At 41.8% G+C, this 11,505-nt stretch overlaps 1 long non-coding RNA gene across 1 annotated transcript; it reads left to right on the top strand.

The window, feature by feature from the left end:
- Positions 1 to 1,781: 1,781 nt before the first annotated feature.
- LOC112620442 lies at positions 1,782 to 9,556 on the top strand. The gene is made up of 3 exons (XR_003118529.1): positions 1,782 to 1,941; positions 3,121 to 3,281; positions 9,294 to 9,556. It is a non-coding gene; the product is annotated as an uncharacterized LOC112620442 (long non-coding RNA).
- Positions 9,557 to 11,505: the final 1,949 nt, after the last annotated feature.

The raw sequence follows: 11,505 nt of genomic DNA, 5'->3' as shown, positions 1-11,505 counted from the left end.
GGGGCCTCAAGCGCCAGTGGGAGAAGCATATGTACCAACATGCCAGAGGAATACAGTCACAGCAGAGTAGAGTTGTTTGGACAGGCAGGCTTAGTGGTCTGACAAGGTGTGCAAGACACCCACCCTACTCTGCAGTTTAAGAAGGAGCTACTTAGCAAATGTATTGGAAGGCTAGGGAATAATTGTATCCAGATACCTGAAGAGACAGAATCAATAAGTTGTATGTGTATATACGTTTATATATACACTTGTGTGTGTGTGTGTATATGTGTATGTGTATGTATGTATATACAGAGAGAGAGAGAAAAAAATACATATTTATTTTAAGGAATTAGTTCATGTAATTAGGAGGTTGGCAAATCCCAAATCTGCAAGGTAGAAGAGCAGGTACAGAGATTGGTTGGGACATCTTTCAAGACAGTGAAAGGGCCTCAAAACCTCTCTCCAGGAAGTAGCGACTCAGCCAAACTATACTTGCTTAGAAGAATCGTCAAACCAGGAAAGAAGACAAGAAGTTCACTTTAGAGGGTGGCTCTCACTAGCAGGAAATATGATATAGCAGGAAGGGGCCATACACTTGGCTTTGGAATCAGAGAGAACCAGGCCCCACCACTTAAACTTTCTACTTATGTAATGTGAAGCAAGTAACTTAACCTCTTTGAGCCTCGCTTTCTTCCTCTTTTAAATGGGAATAGTCAATTAGTATTCGATTCAGCTATGAGTAATAAAAACTCTAAAACCCCGAGTGACTTAAAATGTTAAAGAGGAGGCCGGGCGCGGTGGCTCAAGCCTGTAATCCCAGCACTTTGGGAGGCCGAGACGGGCGGATCACGAGGTCAGGAGATCGAGACCATCCTGGCTAACACGGTGAAACCCCGTCTCTACTAAAAAATACAAAAAACTAGCCGGGCGCAGTGGCGGGCGCCTGTAGTCCCAGCTACTCGGGAGGCTGAGGCAGGAGAATGGCGTGAACCCGGGAGGCGGAGCTTGCAGTGAGCTGAGATCTGGCCACTGCACTCCAGCCTGGGCGGCAGAGCGAGACTCCGTCTCAAAAAAAAAAAAAAAAAAAAAAAAAAAAATGTTAAAGAGGATAAAAATAATCTGGATGCAAGGGGTTCTGGACGAGTATGGGGACTGAACAAATCTTCGAGGATCCAGGCTCCTTTTATCTGGCTATTCTATCTTTCTCCAATGTGTGCTCAAGATGGCAGCAAGCTCCAGACGCTTTGTCCAAACTCCCACCAGCAGGAAGGCAAAGCATGCATCACCCTCCTCTAAAAACACTTCTCAGAAGTTCTACTTAACTCTTCCTCTTATGTTCTACTGGCCAGAACTTAGTCACATGGCCATACCTCTATGCAAGGGAGTAGGGGGCTGGGAGATTTAGCTTATATTCCCAATGGCCATGGGCCCAGCTAAGACTCAGAGGTTCCATGGTTCCATTTCTTCTTAAAACGTATGAGTATTGGGGGATAATTAGTCTGTTCTGTCTAATCTACAAGATAAAATGAGATAATGAGTGTAAATCATCTGTTTCAGGGTCTAGCATGTAGGTAGTGCTCAGTCAACAGTAATGACTGTTATAGTTAAGGTTGATGTATCTCCCCACACCCAAGAATACATTTCTATGAGAAGTCTTGGCAATACCCAACACTTGACTTCATCCTAGGGACACAGTGTAATACCATCAGATTTATCATTGTGATCGAAGTGAAGATCCCAATAAAGTCAAATAGTGAACTTAGAGAGTGCTCAAAGGAGATAAATGAAGATGTGCAAAGCCTTGCTAAACAGGACCCATAGGAGAGAGATTTGAAGAAGCCATCAGGGTTTTGACTAGAAGGCAGGGATCCTGAAAGCTGTGAAAGTCTGATCTATCAGAGGTGGCTGCCAAGCTCTGCTTTCCTCTACGGATGGCAAAATAAAAAGATATGAAACAAGGTGAGAGGTAGATGATACTGGGGTCCTCGTGTATTTAGGTTTTTAGGCAGGAAATGGAGGAAGTGGAAGGGATACTGTCAATTTAAGGTAGAGCTGTTTTAATGGTTTAGTGAATATCTAATAAGCATTTTCTGAATCAAATAAGAAATTGTAATCTTTCTGGAGTAACAGAATATAGACATGAAGATTGTATTAGTCAATTAGTCACGGTTCTCCAGAGAGACAGAATCAATAGGTTGTATGTGTATATATGTTTATATATACACTTATATGTGTGTGTATGTGTATGTGTGTGTGTGTGTATGTATGTATACACAGACACACAGAGAGAAAAAATATTTATTTTAAGGAATTGCTTCACATAATTAGGAGGTTGGCAAATCCCAAATCTGCAAGGTAGAAGAGCAGGCTGGAGATTCAGGGGACAGTTCATGTTGCAGTTTGAGCAGAAGGCAGCCTGCCACTGCCTACAGAGTTCTCTCTTCCTTGGAGGAAGTTTGTCTTTTTCTGAAGGTTTTCAGCTGATTGAATGAGGCCCACCCACATTACAGGGGACAATCTGCTTTACTCAAAGTCTACTGATTTTAGTGTTAATCTCATCTTAAAAAAAAATCTTCACAGCAATGTGCAGACATGTTTGACCAAATATCTGGGTCCCATGGCCTAGCCAAGTTGACACATGAGATCAACTATCACAAAGATCTTCAGAGCCTTAGTCAGAAATAGAATCATACCCACTTGGGGACCTTCTGTTACTATCAGATTTTCTTTGCTCAAAAAAGCTTTTAGTGGTCAAAACAAACAGATTACTCAAAGAAATACTTTGACATGTAAAAGGGCATCAACAAAGAGGTCAGGCTCCAGGTATAGGTAATGAATTTTCCTTTCAGAGTTAAAATAAAAATAATAAAAACCAAAGCAAGGGGAGATGGAGCAGGGCATTCAGACTGGACAGCAAACTGAAATGTTAGAAAATGATTAAAGCCACAGGAGGTGGCTGATTGAGAGCCCTAACATATGAAAAGTCTGTTAGTGACTAAAGCAGTAGATGGAAATTTCAGAGAAATTAATTGAGTTTTTGCCCTTATTGCTCCCAACAGAAGCAGGGTAGCAGAGGAGGGGGTAGAATGAGTAAGTGGCCATGCTGAATATGTAAGTGTATATGTGCTTATATTTCAGACATATTTAAATGGAAGAGAGAGGAATGGGAGAGGAAAGCAAAAATATAAATATTTAAGAAAGCTTTATTTTCCTGAAGCAAAGAATGACACATGAAGCCGAGGGAATCTCAATGTTCACCTTGCATTTCCATGACCAGCAAGAGAGGGGAACCCCTACAGGTGATTTGAGGGGTGCTGTGAAGGTGTCTATATTCTTTCTTCTCCTCCTGTGATATGTCTTGGAAAACCCAGCACGAGTCACTCCTTTGGGTTGTAGCACTGGATGGGCTGGTACATGGAATAGAATCAGCCCTTGGGATTTAGGAGCCACAAGCCATCAGGCTCAGGAAGGAAGAAGGACTACGTCAGTGCATATCCAATCTGAGCAGCGTCCAGAAGGACTCCTCTCAAGCCCAGCCATGATTGTGCCTTGCTCAGTTCAGAAGACCCAGAGGCTCCCCCATGCAAATGAATTCAGTGACAGCATCTTTACCCACACAACTTGGCCTGACCTTCCCTCTTGGCCTTCCCTGCTGCTGCCCCTGCCCACATCCAGCACTCCAGCTCACCTTTCTGGTTCCAGCTCCCTGAACCTTTTCAAGGCTTGCCTGTCTCTGTGTTTTCCTTTGTGCTGGGTCCTCAGTCTGAAATAATCCTCCCCACCCCTTAGCCTATCCACAGAGTTTTCCAAACCCAGTCATATGCCACCTTCACCATGAAGTCCTTTCCTTTTTGTTTTAGTAGTAAGAAGAATGAATTTTATTGTTTAAAAAATGCAGTCAAACTTGGAAAGTATAAAGTAAAAAGTTTCTCTATGCCGTACTTCCCGCTATGACTATTGTGACTATTGAAAACAACAAACTGGTACCAAGATGCCAAGTTATAATAGCTGTGATCTTGTTATCAGTTTGGTGGATATCTAAAGCCTTCTGATACCCCCTTCTAGATCACTGAATAAGATCTCTCCAACCTCTGAACTTCCCTGGCATTTGGTACCCTGTTATGATGGTTTACCTTGTTCTGCCTTGTGTTATAGTTATAGCTGTACTTAACCTTAATTGATCCCCACACTTCAGTCTTTGCTAAATTGATTTGAGGGTCTATATTTCCCTGTCACAGAGCTTAGAATAATTGGCTCCACATTTAGTTTAGTCCATCAAACCTTTATGAACACGTGTTCTGGGACCTATTGACCTGGGGCCAAGGATACAGAAACAAATAAAACACAGTCCAGCCTTAGAGGAACCTAAAGTTTAGGTGACCTTTCTTTCCCACCAAAAAACAAAAAGGCAAACAAAAAGTTTGCAGAATTGTTAGACAGTAACAACACGGAAGCAGCAGATCCTGAATCTGTGCAGGTAGCACTCATTTGAACTAATAATTGCTTTAGAAATATTTGGCTGGGCACGGTGGCTCGCGCCTGTAATCCCAGCACTTTGGGAGGGTGAAGCGGATGGATTACTTGAGGTCAGAGATTTGAGACCAGCCTGGCCAACATAGTGAAACCCCATCTTTTCTAAAAATACAAAATTTAGCCAGGCACGGTGGCATGTGCCTGTAATCCCAGCTACTCAGGAGGCTGAGGTAGGAGAATCACTTGAACCTGGGAGGCAGAGGTTGCAGTGAGCCGAGACCATGCCACTGAACTCCAGCCTGGGCAACAGAGAGAGACTCCATCTCAAAAAAACAAAAAATGAAAAAACAAAAAGACAAAAAAAAAATATTTAAGAGCACTTACAAAGCAACTATAAACTATGAGCAAATGATACTGAGCTCATAGTGGGAAGCAAGGAATGAGAAGAATCGCTGGCTGAGAGGGGGTTAAGTTCGAAGACTTTTGCAAAGCTTCCAGAGGAGTGTGACTGAGTCTGGTAGTTGAGCACCTGGGACATTATTTATGATGCATTGAAGGATGCCAACAGCATTCTTCCGGAGAATTTTGCCTGCAAGGGAAGTCATTAAAAGAGGAGGCACTGCCACACTGGAATGGGTAAAGCCTTCCAGTTTCTACTTTAATCCTTCTGACCCAGGAGATGAATTTCTTTTTCTGTTGATCTTTTCTGTGCCTCAGTCATCGATTATTATTTATATTTTCAACCAGCGTACCATACAGTGAAGAAGTGTTGATGTCAGACTGACCAGGATTCAAATGTTGGCTTTGACACATACCCACTGAGAGGCCGGGGCAACTGGGAGCCCAAATTTTCTCATCTGAAAAATGGGAATAACAGCATCTAACTCACAGGACTATTGTGAAGATGAAAAGTAATTGCGTTTGGGAAGGTGGCACGAAACAAACACTCAATGCACGGGAGCTATTGTTCTTGTTAGGCCCATTGCCTCTAACTAGAGGCAATCATTTTAAAGAGAAGGAGAACCCATCTCGTTCTTCTGTGTGCTCCCAGAGCTCAGAAGAGTTTCTGCACACCAAAAGCATTCTTTAACTGACACTGAATTTCCTGCTCTCCTTAAAGAATGCTGCTCCCAAAGGAAATGCAAGTACACAAGCTCCTATACCAGCTCACCGAGGACGGACGGAGTCAACAAGTGAAAGGGATGGATGAAAAGTATCCCATAAAGGATGCAATGTGGATTAAGGGCCAGGCAAGGGATGAAAAGAGAGTACCAGCAAGTGCAGGAGTGTAGATGACCAAAGGATATTTTCCACTGGACTGGGCTTGAAATTCATTTTCCAAAACTCAGCTTCTTTTGTTTACTCAAGACAGGGTTAGGTAGAAAGAGACAGTTTATATTCTGTCCCATGGAAAGAAGGTATTTATGTGAAATATGACAGCTCAGTGTGCAAGAATGTAAACCACACAGCTTGTGAGATAATGTGGCTATGAGGCAATGATCTGCAATCTGGAAGAAAAATGATCTTAAATCTTTACATTGATCCAAATATTTGAAAGTGGTAGGAAGGAATATGCTTGCTAAAGAGGGGATGAATATGGATGGCTTGTTCCAGTTTCTTTAGACCTTACAAAAGAAATTTTACACCAAACCTCACTCAGTATACTTAGTTTACATAAGATCAAACTTAAGGGAGATGAGATCAATATTGAAGCTCTGTCTGAGATTCCATCTCTTTAATACCTTTCTCATTTCCTTTAGTAGTAGAAAGAGAGCTAATCTCTGTCTTTCAAATAGTTGTTTTGCATTTTTTGATCATGGTGAATTAAATTGAATTAGATGGGTCTGGAGTGGTTATTAGAACCATTACATTTGTCATAATAGATACATCTAGAGAAAACATTTACATAAGAAAATCAAAGCTGGTCTCATTTTTTATCCAGTGCTCTGACCTCTTTGGAGTTCTGACAAGCAGGATTTATCTGAATATTTCTTAAGATGGTATGTATAACAGTAAAATTCACCCCCTAACATACCTACCTAAACCAGCATTTCCTTCTGAAAAAAGAAAAAAATAAAAAGAAAGAAAAGCTGCGTAAAAAAGGAGATATTTTCATATACTTATAGACATATTTTCCATTTGAATCCTTATTTGAATTTTACTCTCATTTAGAATATAATTCTGAAATCTCCATCATTAATGCTAAGCCTGGCAATATTCCATAAAAAAAACACCAATAAAACACAAAAGCTAGATGTGAAGAGGATTATGATGTCATATTAAAAGAAGGGAAGGGAGAATTAAAATAAAAGATCTATCTGAAATGATCAGAAATGAAATTCTCTTTGGGATAAAATGGTCTCTTCCAGAAATGCAGTCATTTAAAATAAGATTATAGTGATATTTTATAAGAACTAAAGCAGAATACAAACTATCCTTCCCTGAATGAACTCACAGTTACATACAATGAACAGTAAATACAAATAAGGCATTCTTAGGCTTCTCCATTTTGCTTGTCAATTTCTCAACACAAGCTCCTGCATTAATAAAATCAGGGGTCTGGGTAAATGATGCAAGGGCCCTATCACATCAAAATCAGATTGTCCTGGGTATGGGGTGGGAAGATTCTGCATTTTAAAAAGGACCCCAGGTAATTCTAAAATCCGCTGGTGTTTGAGCCTCCAGTTTAGAGCATCTCTGGGAAGCACAGGGGGACCAGCACAGAATTCAAAGCATACTTCATATCCACCAGCTCTACCTAATAGTCCAGAGTTTGAGCCCTGCCTGTCTGTTATTACTAGAGTGACCTTAAAGAAGTCACTTCATCTCTCTAAGCCTCAGTTTTTTTTCATTTGTAAAATGGGATAATTTGCTTCACAGGTTGGCTTGAGTATTAAGGAAGTGATGGTCCTCTATTAAAGCCCTATAAGAGGCTGGGTACCATGGCTTATGGCTGTCATTCCAGCACTTTGGGAGGCCGAGACAGGAGGATTGCTTAAGGTCAGGAGTTCGAGATCAGCCTGGGCAGCAGAGAGAGACCCTTCTCTATACAAGATAATAATAATAATAATAATAATAATAATAATAATAATAATAATGATAATAGTTGGGTTTGGTGGCACATGCCTAGAGTCCTAGCTAGTCAGGAGGTTGAGGTGGGGTTATCACTGAACCTAGGAGTTTGAGACTACAGTGAGCTATGATCACGCTACTGTACTCCAGAATGAGACCCTGTCTCAAATAAATAAATAAATAAATAATAACAAAAACAAAAACAAAAAAATAAAACACCTTACCTGATACAACTTATTTCTTATTACCATTATTGCTACTATTTGGCCACAAGTGTGATAACAAAAGAGAACTTTGTTTACCTGGCAACACTGCCACTGTCAAGAGAAGGAATATAGAGATGACGAATTAAGTAGACCAGAACATAACCAGGCAGTGAAATTCCGTGTGATCGTCAAATACATATTGAGAGTAAATATGAACAATTGGTTGGCACGGAGCTAAGATGATAAAAAAATATTGATGGGAATGACAAGGTAGAATTCAGTTGGGACAAAGCCTTCCTGATATGCAAATGATCAGATCAGGATGGTTGTTGGGAAGTGTGTGGTTTTGTTTCTCGGAGACATCTGGATGATAAAGAGTGGGGAGACCTCTGACAGTCTTTGTAGAAGCCCCAGGGACAAAAATGAGAGAGGAAAAAGGAAGTTTCCAAATACTTGTGTCTGCAACAAAGAAGCGTGGCTGGATGGAGGAAAGAAAAGTTGAAATGGCATTTAGAAATTAGAGCAAAGGGCTAGTCCCCGTGGTGCAAGTTTGTAATCCCAGCACTTTAGGAGGCCCAGGTGGGAGAATCACTTGAGGCCAGGAGTTCAACACCAGCCTAACCAACAGAGTGAGAGCCAGTCTCTACAAAAAATTTTAAAACTAGCTGGACATGGTGTCATGTGCCTATAATCCCAGCTACCTGGGAGGATGGGGAGGGAGGATCACCTGAGCCCAGGAGTTTGAGATGACAGTGAGCTATGATAGCACCACTGCACTCCAGCTTCAGTGACAGAGTGAGACCCTGCCTTCAAAAAGGAAAAAATAATAGAAAAAAAATTGCAGCAGAGGAACAATAAGGAATCCTGAGACTAAAGTTGATTTCCAACTCTGAAACAATGATCAGAACTCCAAAATTGATACAATTTTAAAATATTTCCCTGACCAGTTGCGGTGGTTCATGCCTGTCATCTCAGCACTTTGGAAGTCTGAGGCAGGCAGATCACTTGAGGCCAGGAGTTCGAGACCAGCCTGGCCAACGTGGTGAAACTCCATCTCCACTAAAAATACAAAAATTAGCCGAGCGTAGTGGTGCATGCCTATAATCCCAGCTACTCAGGGGGCTGAGGTGGGAGAATCTCTTGAACCTGGGAGGCAGAGGTTGCAAGTGAGCTGAGATCGTGCCACTGTACTCCAGCCTGGGCTACAGAGTGAGACTCCATCTCAAATATATATATATATATTTCCCTGATCAGAAATGATGCAAGTTTGGTGACTGAAAGCCACAGCCCTGCCCTCCTTGTAGGTTCCTTGTATGTGTGGTTGGGGATGCAGAGGGGAGGAGGGTGCTATGCTTCTCCTGGAATAAAATCTGGAAACTCCAGGGACACCAGGGACAAAAGTAGCTGCATTTCAAAGGGCTCTGGCTTCCTTTGTGTCATGCACTTGGGGGTTAGATTTAAACCTCTGAGGATCTCTCCTCTTGGAGTCTGTATAAATTGATGTTCTTCCCGGAAGCTCTACGCTATGCACGGCTTTCACTCATTCTGTTCCCTTAGCAGGAATGTTCATTCTCTGCCTCTGACCTGTGAAGTCCCAATCATCCCCAAGGACCAATTCCAAATGTCAATTCATTCACCACCATCACCCTTGTCATTGCGTCCACTCTCCTCCCTCTCTGACTTGTGTTAATGGTAGGTATCTGCATATGAATCTAGGCTGAGGGGATGTCTTTGAGGTCAAGGACTATTTCTGATTCACTGTGTGTCTCTCTAGATCCCTCTTCCACCTAGCAAAGATGCTCAAAATACATATACAAATGATAGCCCTTTGTCCTATACCTTTTCTGAGCTTTGGAATGTCTCTCTGTACTGATAGAACATCATGCAACAGACCCAACAGAGGAGGAAATGGCTGTGAGACTATCTGCCCATTATGCAGGATTCAAAGAAAGCTGTTTTCATGCCAGGAAGCCAGGGGATCATAGTAAAGGGCTGTCTTTAACCACAGACTTTTGTTAGGAGGGATCTTCCACTATTGAAGGTTGAGACCCTGGGACCCCTGTCTGATCTATCTCTGCCATCAGACCTGCCACTTCTCACATAGTTGCATATGGACAAGATGCCTCATTTTGGTGTGCACTGGGAGATCAGGCCTATCCATGAAACTCTCTCCATTGGTTGCCTGTTGAAAGGGCTCCCGACTGACTAAAGTCATAGCACAGACCAAATTGAGGAGGTTAAAAGAGATCAAGTGTCTGAACATGGCTCCTTTGGACTCTAGGAGGAGTTGATCAAGTGTCACTCCAGTGCATATGCTGTTTTTATGCACAGTATGGCTTTGAATGTCCTAGTGAGTGAGTCCATGTTAACAGTGTGTTCTCAAGCAGGAATATGCAGCTCTAGCTTCTGTTTTTAGAAAGCTCAGAGATTTTTCACACTGGAAGAGAATTAGATATCCAACATCCTCATTTCAAGAGGAAACTGAAGTCAGAGAGGAGAAGGGACTTCCCAGTGGTACATAACCTGCTATTGGCAAAGATGGGACCAGAGCCCTTAAGTTTTTCAACTTCTCCAGCAAATTCCTCATATCTAAGAGCAACGCTTCAGTTTTCCTTAATAAAGTGCCCCGGATCCTCACATTCATTCGTTTCAGAGTGCAACTTCCCACTTGGTTTACAAATGAGTCAAGAAAAGAAAATCTCCTCTGTAGGAATGTGGTGTGGGGCCAGCTCACTTGAGTATGCAAAACTTGACCTTGAGAGCTGCTAGCCCTTTACTGTTTTTTCTGGGTGCAACAGTGTGCATGTCACCCCACCCTTACTGCCTGGCTGTCTTCACACATCACCTTCTCTGAGAGTGCTTCTCTGATATCCCCACCCAAAGAGCTCCCCACATATGCACATCCAGTGATTATCATGTCTCTTTGCTTTTTCAATTTCCATGATAATTACTGAGACCTAAGATGTAAGACCTATTTGCAATTATTTTGTTTATTGGTTGTCTTCTCACACCAGAATGTAAGCCCCATGAGGTTAGGAGCCTCTCTGTCTTATTCTCTGTAGTATCTCGGGCACCTAGAGGACTGCCTGGTACAGGGTTGGTACTTCATTATTTCTTACTACATATGAGAATGAATGAGTGAACTGAAAAGCAATTGACCTCTGGTTGTGCCTTACAGATACAGCAGAAGTTGTCTGCACAGAGAGGAAGGAAGGAGATGATCTTTGATATGAACCCTGCTGGCCAATGAGGTCTAGAATGTTAACAATTAATGGCCACATTCTCGTAGTTAACTACAAAGCAAGAGTGAAAGGAGATAATTTGGACTAACCATTTGACTACATTGTCTGATTTATCCAAAAGGCGGTGTGGAATTTTGGTCCAGTAATGGTACATCATCTTTGATAATATACACGTGCACATAAGGGAGTGTACACACCCATATACACTCACTCACACTCTGCTATTGCCTGCTACCTATTAGATACTCCTGACAAAAGCTCTTAAACTAAAAATGACATGGTGTTGTTAAGTTTCTCAGAGAAATCCACCTATCTGTGGAACTCAAGAGAGTAGAGGGCTGGTCTCCATAGAAAAATAAAACAGGGTCAAAAACCAATTTTATTTGTTGTTTTTCGTTGGAAATACATAGTTAGTCCAAGAAGCAAAGAGGTGTTGAAAAAGATTCTCTGATGTCATTTGTTTTTTATTTTTCTTTTTTCTCTTTTTTTTATTTTCTTTTTGAGACGGAGTTTCACTCTTGTTGCCCAGG

Source organism: Theropithecus gelada, chromosome 1 (assembly GCF_003255815.1).
Source record: "Theropithecus gelada isolate Dixy chromosome 1, Tgel_1.0, whole genome shotgun sequence".
Lineage (NCBI taxonomy): Eukaryota > Metazoa > Chordata > Mammalia > Primates > Cercopithecidae > Theropithecus > Theropithecus gelada.
The sequence above is the reverse complement of the archived record's forward strand: the minus strand, read 5'-3'. Positions and strand labels throughout refer to the sequence as shown.